Below are 9,327 nucleotides of genomic sequence, written 5' to 3' on the forward strand. Positions count from 1 at the left end.
AGTCTTGATTTTGGTGAGTGTGATTGCAGCATCTTTCATGTTAATTCTGTCTCTCGGCAATACTGCAGTGCAAGCTAAAGCTAATCTCATAACGGATGATAAGCAATCCCTCCTACTCACGAAATCATCATCTTCCTCTGTCCCAAGTATACCGACATCCACGACTTCATCTATAGCAGCATCTAGAAATAATGAATCTGCAATCCATTGCTTTAAATTCATTTCCCCAACAAACATCTCATCCGTTGGCTTCCTTTTTGTGAATGTCTCTATGAGTACAATACCAAAACTATACACATCCCCACTCATCGAAATGCTTCCTTCGATCCCGAACTCTGCAAAATTTGTATGTTAATTTAGTTATTTATGATAAAAAGGAAATTACAACTCCTAATAAGACCAACATATACAAAATTGAAAAAATACATCACCTGGAGCCATATATCCAACTGTGGCTAGGGTCATGCTTTCTGTCATGGAATCTCCACCGCTAACGAGTCTTGCAATGCCAAAATCAGCAACATGTGCAACCATATCATCATCTAGTAGTATATTGCTTGGTTTCACATCACAATGAACGATAGGTATCGAGTAACCATGATGAAGATATTCTAGTGCCAATGCAACATCTTTCATTATGTCCAACCTCTGCAGGATATTCATGGAGCGTTTTGGAGAATACAACCACTATTCGAGGCTTCCATTAGGCATCAATTGAAGTAACAGGGCTTTGAAATCAAGTTCATCGCAATAACTTATGATTTTAATAAGATTCCGATGACGGATATTGCTTAGCATTTCACATTCCTTATTAAAACTCTTGAATGCCCCTTCTAGCTGTAAATTGAAAACCTTGACGGCGATATGTATCCTGTCTGACAGTGTTCCTCTGTATACTGAGCTAAACCCCCCTGTGCCTAGTAAGTTACTCTTGTGAAATCCATTTGTCGCCTTTACAAGTTCTAGGCGCAAAACTCTTCTCCAAAGAACTTGATGTAGCAAGGCAGTTTCTCTTACAACTTCAACATTCCTTTTCCTACATAGTATCAGAATCAATGCAGCAGCCGCTAGCAGTATTACTGACATGACCCCTGAGATGATACATTTAGCTTTCCTCCAATTGGGCTTAACTTCTGTTTTATATTTGCACAATGGAACGTGGAGTCGGGAAGCACCAGAGTGCACCATTTGATACAAATGAATCAACAGAGAAGTTTCCGAAAGGCCCACCGGTTGGAATTTCTCCTTGGAGTTTGTTGAAAGACAAATTTAGATGCTTGAGATACAAGAGTGCTTCCAATGACTTTGGGATCTCTCCAGATAGATTGTTTTTGGACAAATCCAAGAATTCTAGGCTTAGCAAGGTTTTAAATGAATTGGGAATAGGGCCTTCTAAATAATTTTTTGCCAAGGACAGATTAATCATATTTTGAAGACCACCAATGTTACTGGGAATGTTTCTAGAGAAATGGTTATTTGACAAGTCCATATTCAGCACATCTTTCAACTTTCCAATGTCTTCTGAGAGTGGTCCAACTAGATAATTGGATGACAAGTTTAGGTGCAATATATACTTGAGTTCCCACAAGGAAGATGGTACTTTAGAAGTTAACGAATTGGACCCTAAAAATAGACCTCTTAGAGCTACTGCCAAAGTACCCAAGCAGGAAGGAATAGAACCAAATAGACGATTACCACCCAAACTTAACTCGACTAGGTTGTCTAGTTGACAAAGTTCATCTGGGATATGTCCTTGCAGTTCGTTATTATACAAATACAAACCTTGGAGATTTTGTAGCCTTTGTATTGAAGTTGGAATTGCTCCCCTCAACTGATTGTTTCCCAGGCTTAATGATATCAAGCTGCTCAAGTTGCCAATATCAACAGGAATGTTACCCCTGATGTTGGAATTTCTTAAACCAACATATAGGAGTGACGTAGAGAGATTCCTGTGAGAAGCTGGAATCATAGTGTTTAGTGGATTGTCTTCTAAGGATAATCTTGTCAAATTTCTAAGATTAAACAAGCAAGAGAGAGCGCTTGCTGCTTGTGGAGTAGAAGCATCAATTGTCAAATTATTCGAGTGCAAGTTAAGAACCTGGAGGTTTTTCAAGGAACAGAGCGTGCTAGGAAGAAACCCGGTAAATGAGTTTGTGTCCATGTCTAGCACCTTGAGCTTGGAAGCATTAGAGAGGTTAGGGAGTAGTCCGCCCACGAGGTTATTTCTTGCTACTCCAAGGAATTCTAGGTTTGGAACGTTAAGACCTATGTTTGCTGGGAGACTACCTGAGAACTGATTAAAAGAAAGCCCTATTACTCTTATCATGGAGTTATTGAAGAGTTTGGATGGGATGACGCCATTGAGATTATTAAATAACAGTCCCAAAATCTCTAATTGCGGAAGATCACCAATCTCATCCGGTATTGTACCTGTCACAATTTCAGCACGTTTGCATTAAATTTTTAACTTCAGTTTAACTACAAACTAAAAACGAAATGATTATCAAATAGTCCTAAATTTACTACCTGTTAAATTATTGTTACCAAGATAAATCTCGGTTAAGTAGGTCAAATTGCCAAGACTTTTGGGTATGCTTCCACGGAAATTGTTATACCCTAATTTCAGTTCACGAAGCTCTTTGCATTGCCACAGTTTGGAGGGAATAAGACCATCAAACTGGTTTCGACCCAAATTAAATATTCGAATACTCGGAAGATGCTCACATATATTGTCCGGAAGATTGCCACTCATGTTGTTTCCATATAGAGCCAAAGTAGTCAAAGAAGATATGTTGAGGACAGGCACAAGAGCAGAGCCTTTTAGGGCATTGGACTGCACATACAACTCCTCCAGCTGGCCTAAACTGCTCATCTCGTTTGGAAGTTCTATAAATCAATCAGTATATATTGTTAAAATCATGTAAACATATATACGAGTTGCTTCTTACTGGGAGTCCCATTCTACCGTAGCAAAAGAGGGATAACATTATAAGGACCAAGCGCTCACTATATAGGTTCTCTTTTTGCTACATGAAATTACAATTTTAAACCCCACACCAAAATTGCACAAAAATAAAAAACTATGGGTAATTTAGTAATTACATGAACATAAATTTTGTTGTTATTTAGGGCAACCTCACAGCCAGGTCACCAAAGCATGCCATATTTAAAAATAAAAAATAAAATAAAATAGTAAATAAAAAACATGCTTACTTTAGAAGAAACTGCTCATCATTTTCCTAATTTTTATAAGGGGTGTGCTATTCACGCACCCATTTTTACTTCCCATACACCCCTTGTTCATTTATGTCCATTGATCTTCTTCATTTCATCCGATTCGACGGCCGAAAATTAGAAGGGTGTGTGAAAAGTAAAAAAAGGTGTGTGGATATCACACCCCTTTTTATAATTGATTTATTTTTTAGGAAAACTAATGAAAAATGTTTGAAAATTTTGAGTTTTAACGATAAGGATAAAATAAAAAGTAAATTGAATAGTACCATGATTGACTTTTTAGTGTAAAAATGTGGTTTTTCGTTAAAGTGAACAGTATCGTGAGCTTTTCGTTAAAACTCCCTTATTTTTTTAGAATTTTAAAAACTAATCACACTTCCTAGTAAAAAAAAAAAACAAAATGAAATGAAATTATTCACAGTGTGTGTGGGCATCTATGAGTATACATGTGACAAAACCTAAGTGATACAGCATACCTTCGAACTTGTTGTCGTCAAGGCTTATGACCTTCACCATTGTTAAGTTGCCTATTTCCCTGGGTATCCTACCTGTTAAATATGTGCATGCATTCCAACAAAAAAGAAGGAAAAAAAAATGAGATGATTGTTATACATCTTATGTATAGATGTTAAAATGAAACAAAGATGTTACCTGTTAAATTATTGTTACCAAGATAAATCTCGGTTAAGTAGGTCAAATTGCCAAGACTTTAGGGTATGCTTCCACAGAAATTGTTATATCCTAATTTCAGTTCACGAAGCTCTTTGCATTGCCACAGTTTGGAGGGAATAAGACCGTCAAACTGGTTTCGACCCAAATTAAATATTCGAATACTCGGAAGATGCTCACATATATTGTCCGGAAGATTGCCACTCATGTTGTTTCCATATAGAGCCAAAGTAGTCAAAGAAGATATGTTGAGAACAGGCACAAAAGCAGAGCCTTTTAGGGCATTGTCTTGCACAAACAACTCTTCCAGCTGATCTAAACTGCCTATCTCGTTCGGAAGTTCTATAAAAATAAATCCGTATATATATTAAAATCATGTATAGACATAGGAGCAGCTTATTAGTAGAAATCCCGTTGTACTGTAGCAAAAGGGGGATAACATTATAAGGACCATGTACTCACTATATAGGGCCTCTTTTTTGCTCCCGAATACGAGGGTCTTACACAGTAAATATATGATCCTACGATATTTCCCTCATCTCATTTTTTGCTAAAGTGGAACGAGATCCCTGCTATAGATGTAATAAAACCTAAGTCACACAGTATACCTTCGAACTTGTTGTCGTCAAGGTATATGCCCTTCACCATTGTTAAGTTGCCTATTTCTCTGGGTATGCTACCTGTTAAATATGTTCATGCATGCCAACAAAAAGAAGGGTAAAAAAGAAACAAACCAGATGATTGTTATACATCTTTTATATATATATATATATATATACCTTCGAACTTGTTGTCGTCAAGGTATATGCCCTTCACCATTGTTAAGTTGCCGATTTCTCTGGGTATGCTACCTGTTAAATATGTGCATGCATTCCAACAAAAAGGAAGGAAAAAAAAACAAACGAGATGATTGTTATACATCTTATATATAGATGTTAAAATGAAACAAAGTTGTTAAAATGTAATCATGAAGCAAGCAACATTAATTTGTGGTTGGTAATGGTGGTACGTACGTACCTAATAGTTGGTTCCTTCTCAGATTAATAATTTCGAGTGCAGATAAGTTGAAGATAGCAGCGGGTATGAAACCAGAGAAGCCATTACCGTACAATTTGATGGTTTGAAGTTTAGGAAAGGACCCAAACCACGAAGGAATGGTTCCCATAAAGCTGTTGTTTCCAAAGTTAATCGCCTTCAACCGGTGCAAACGAGATAGTTACTGCGGTAGGGGACCATGAAAGCTATTATTCTTAAGGCCCAACTCAACAAGAAATGAGAGGTTGCCTAGATGCGGAGGAATAACTCCGGCAAGACCCATGTGCGAGAGATTTAACGCCGTGACTTTGTGGTGGCCAGCACCACAGCTAATGCCAACCCAGTTGCAAATGTCGAAATTGGAGGCAGACGACCAGTTGGCGGTCAAGATGTTTTGAGGATCACTAGTGATGTGAGCCTTGAGAGTAAAAAGCGCAGACTGATCTGTGCTGAAATTGGTATGAGATATTGCTGATGCACCTGTTGTTAAGTAATTAGCCATAATCATCATATTGATATAACACAAGCAGTGTATCATTGACAACATTTTTGATAGTAGGAAACGACTTCTCTCCTTAATTGTAGTAGTTTTCGTCTTTCGGTTTAAATTCGATTGAAAACTAGAACTCAGTACATTCACATAAATAGGGAAGCAAGTAGGTGTTACCAAGACTTGTGAACGACTTAGACTTGCCCGGCTTCTACGTCAAGGTGGGAGACTTAGACTAGTCGAACGAAGACGTGTGATTTGGATTTTTGAACATATCAAACACACACCATTCATTTTTTGCAGATAGGTTAGCTAGGTGAGGAGGAATAGTCTACGTCCGACTCTTTCGTCGAAGTGAGGAGACTTAGCTAGTGGAACGAAGGCTTGTGATTTGGATTTTTACATATCTAACACACTCCATTCATTTTTTGCTGATAGCTTGAAGGTGACGTACGCCGTAAGTAACACCTACCAACTGCAACTTGGAAGTGCGCAATCAGTGATAAGGATGTTTTGGCCTGTCGGGGTGATATTTGGTAATTGGTGCTGCTAGCCGACGAGTTCTGTCCATTTTGTGGCTACAGCTGGAGATGCCCAAATGTGGAATTTTAGGCTTCAGTTCACCCTCAAAACAAACAACACCATAAATTTCAAGATTCATATTTAATGATGACTACATTTTGATTCAAATACAAATGCAAATGCGACCAAACACATAACAGTTACATTCTTCCGGATGAAACGTTTTCAACGACGTTTACATATAATCAAGCTCTAGTTGAACACTCTTCGGATTCGAAAATCATCTAAACTTGGCTAATTAGTTTTTCTGAACAGAACAAAGCAAAGATGATACGCAAATTGTCAAAGAATTACGGTCTTATGCTTCTAAATTATTAATCACGATCGCATGTACACATTCATTGCAGCAATAACGAAGAAGGGAAGTAATAACCAGAGGTTGAAAACTAGTTCAAATACGTACATACACTATCATGCAGACTTGCCATTGGAGATGCTCTGAATATGCAAAGGCTTCTTATATGACTGCAGAAAGGGAGAACACACCACGCTTAGAGATGAAGCAGGCATGCACCTGCAAGCCATGGTGGTAATCGAATTCCAGTTAAAGGGAACAAAACTCCAGCCGCCACCGGCATGCTGAGGATATTGTAGCCCAGGGCCTAGACATAATTCAATCAAATTCGAGACATGGTCTTTCTAGAGAGATCAATGGCTGTAACTACATCTTCCAAGTTGCTCTTCATCAGAACTATAAGCAGCTTCTATAGCTACGTCAGTGCCAGCACCAATTGCCATGCCAACATCTCCTGCAACCATAGCCGGAGAGTCATTAATTCCATCTCCCATCATTGCCACTGTCATTCCTTTCATCTGCATCCAAATCCACTTTAACAAGTCAGAAAACACTATGTTAGATAACTCACATATCAAGTCAGAAACAAGCTTAACATAGAAAAATGAGTTTGAAGATTTCTATGAGACATTATTTACCCTAGGTAAGTCATTTGAAATATAATTTAGTAATCCTCAATCTGCGTTCAAAACCAGAACAAAATTACTTGTGGAGCTGGGTAATTGTAATCCACTCACACCACCCCTGTAACTATTATATAATCGTAACTGTAATTCTTTGATTCTATCAGCTTTTCCTAGTAGATCCATCTCAGCATACACCTTATCAATGCCAACCTCCATCACACTGGCTGCCGCTGTAGCCCAGTTATCACCAGTAACCACGATGCTTGTAATGTTTATCAAGTGAAGATAAGAGATGACTCGTGCAGCCTCTGCTTCACCGGATCAGTTACAGCAAAAGACCCAGCAATCTTTCCATCAATGGAAACCAACACACACGTTCGAGCCAGATTATCATGTTCTGAAACATACTTGTCAACCTCAGAACCAACCTGAACATTATTTTCCCGCATGAGCCTCACCAATCACCATTTACCTACATATTTCTCAAATAGAAGCATGTTAGCATGATTGACAAAAAATTTTTTACAATAGCGTAGTCACAATGAGTTGTCTCATCTGTAACTTAACTGTACAAACATAAATTTTTTAATGCAAGCACGCGAAATAAACGTTTCATGTACAAATTTGAAACATAAGCACCAACCTCTGTGACAATAGACACAGCACAGAACTCCTCCATTGAGTAATTGGAGAAGAGCACCGCATTGACTACTATGGGTTTCCCAACTGCCAGGGTCCCTGTTTCATAAAAAACAACCGTTTTCACTGGCATGGATCAAACACGTCCATAAACGTCCAGACACCAACAAAGTGTCAAATACTAAGAAACGTATCAACCTTCATGAATTAGGTAGCGTTTGTTCAGCTTTTAATTTTGGAAAGAACATAAACCCTAAAAAGGACGAAACAATTATTAGCCTTGTTATAAAAAAAAGGAGTTGGGGTAGAGAGAACTCTCCTTCAATGAGAGCTGTCATCTACAAGAAATGGGGAGTTAAAACTTGGCGAGTACGGCTTGGTGACATGGACAAGGTGCATACAGCCATCAATCGTCCAGAACCAAAGGGTCATATGAGACAGATTCCAACTATAAAATAATAGTTGCACGTTCAATCCCAATATATGCAGGAAGTACATCCTCCATACCCAATGACATAGATTGCATTTAGTTTTATGTCAAGAGCCTAAACGTTGATTGAACCAAGGCAGAGCGTTTTACTGGTCAGGAATGAAGTACATAACTTGTAATCATACGGAACATTAACATAATGTATGGTGGTAGCATAGGGGATAATATGAAATGACCAGAACAATATGAGGAGAGCAACTTCATAATGGAGGAAAGACAAGAAAAAAAACTACACTTGCACCCTCAAGACATATAGAGAATGTATCTAATCAGAAATTGTTTTTTCCTAAACCACAACAAACAGGTTTTCGACGTCCTCAGAAGGAAAAGTAGGAACAAGTATAATGAAGCAACTAAACACACCAGCAAAAACAACATGAAAATAAAACGCATGGAAACCAGATTCTAAATTAAAAAAGAAATTTGTTTCCAAGGATAAGGTGGTCGTATCTTATAAGCCTTTTCGAGTACACTAGCAAAAATGCCCGCGCTCCGCTGCGGGGACTTCTAGAAATATGATCTTGTACCATCTGATTTCTTTTGCTATTCCTAGTTCTTTTTGGCATCATGTGCAAAACCAAATTGATAGCTAGGAACAAAAAATGAAAACACCTGCATAAATTAAATTTTCCATCACCCTATATTATAATTAAATAAAACAAAACACAATAATCATCTCACAATTACAGAAGCAAGGACTTTAAAATGCCCCGATTATTTAACAACTACTATGCATAATTCTTAAAAAATGAGTATAAAATTAACCTCTTTTGAAAAACGAAGGAAAAGATGAAAGCTTAAGTCAGGGAATATAACTATGTTGAACTCAATTATTTGACATTAATTACACAAACCCAATTCCATATATATAGCCAGACAGAAGCTTTATCCTAGAGAGAAACCATGCCCAAATGATTATATAATCTCCAGACTGAGTGTGAATTCAGAGCATGAAAGGGAAGTGAGTTCCTTGGTTCCCACATTGTAGAGACTAAATCTCAAAACTTTGCCAAGCATTACAGGAAACCATGGAAAGAATAAAAATGACAACAAAGATTGCAAAACAATTAACCACAGGTGGTGTTTATATGCCCACTGAGAGAAAAAAGCTTCTGCAAGTGAAAAAACGTATTTACATAAAACAGGCAAGTACCATCTGAAAGAGCCTCTTGTATCCATTCCAATTATACTTATGTCTACCTTATCCCTCTACAATTCCCCACCACCAATCAACAATAACTGATTTCAATACCCTTAGCTGCTTTAA

General features: G+C 37.8%; 1 long non-coding RNA gene and 2 pseudogenes across 3 annotated transcripts; 1 reads left to right on the forward strand and 2 right to left on the reverse strand.

The window, feature by feature from the left end:
* Positions 1-390: 390 nt before the first annotated feature.
* On the reverse strand, positions 391-5,580 carry LOC137715743 (uncharacterized; annotated as a pseudogene). Its single transcript, XR_015960641.1, has 7 exons — positions 4,921-5,580; positions 4,683-4,754; positions 4,512-4,583; positions 3,886-4,245; positions 3,711-3,782; positions 2,527-2,886; positions 391-2,430 (listed from the first exon to the last, which is right to left on the reverse strand). The product of XR_015960641.1 is annotated as an uncharacterized LOC137715743 (transcript).
* Positions 5,581-5,603: 23 nt separating this feature from the next.
* On the forward strand, positions 5,604-8,424 carry LOC148697890 (uncharacterized). Its single transcript, XR_015960661.1, has 2 exons — positions 5,604-5,735; positions 5,867-8,424. It is a non-coding gene; the product is annotated as an uncharacterized LOC148697890 (long non-coding RNA).
* LOC148697891 (copper-transporting ATPase HMA4 pseudogene) lies at positions 6,719-7,380 on the reverse strand (annotated as a pseudogene). The gene is made up of 2 exons (XR_015960647.1): positions 6,944-7,380; positions 6,719-6,823 (listed from the first exon to the last, which is right to left on the reverse strand). The product of XR_015960647.1 is annotated as a copper-transporting ATPase HMA4 pseudogene (transcript).
* Positions 8,425-9,327: the final 903 nt, after the last annotated feature.

Source organism: Pyrus communis, chromosome 3 (assembly GCF_041283825.1).
Source record: "Pyrus communis isolate YQ-2024b chromosome 3, ASM4128382v1, whole genome shotgun sequence".
Classification (NCBI taxonomy): Eukaryota; Viridiplantae; Streptophyta; class Magnoliopsida; order Rosales; family Rosaceae; genus Pyrus; species Pyrus communis.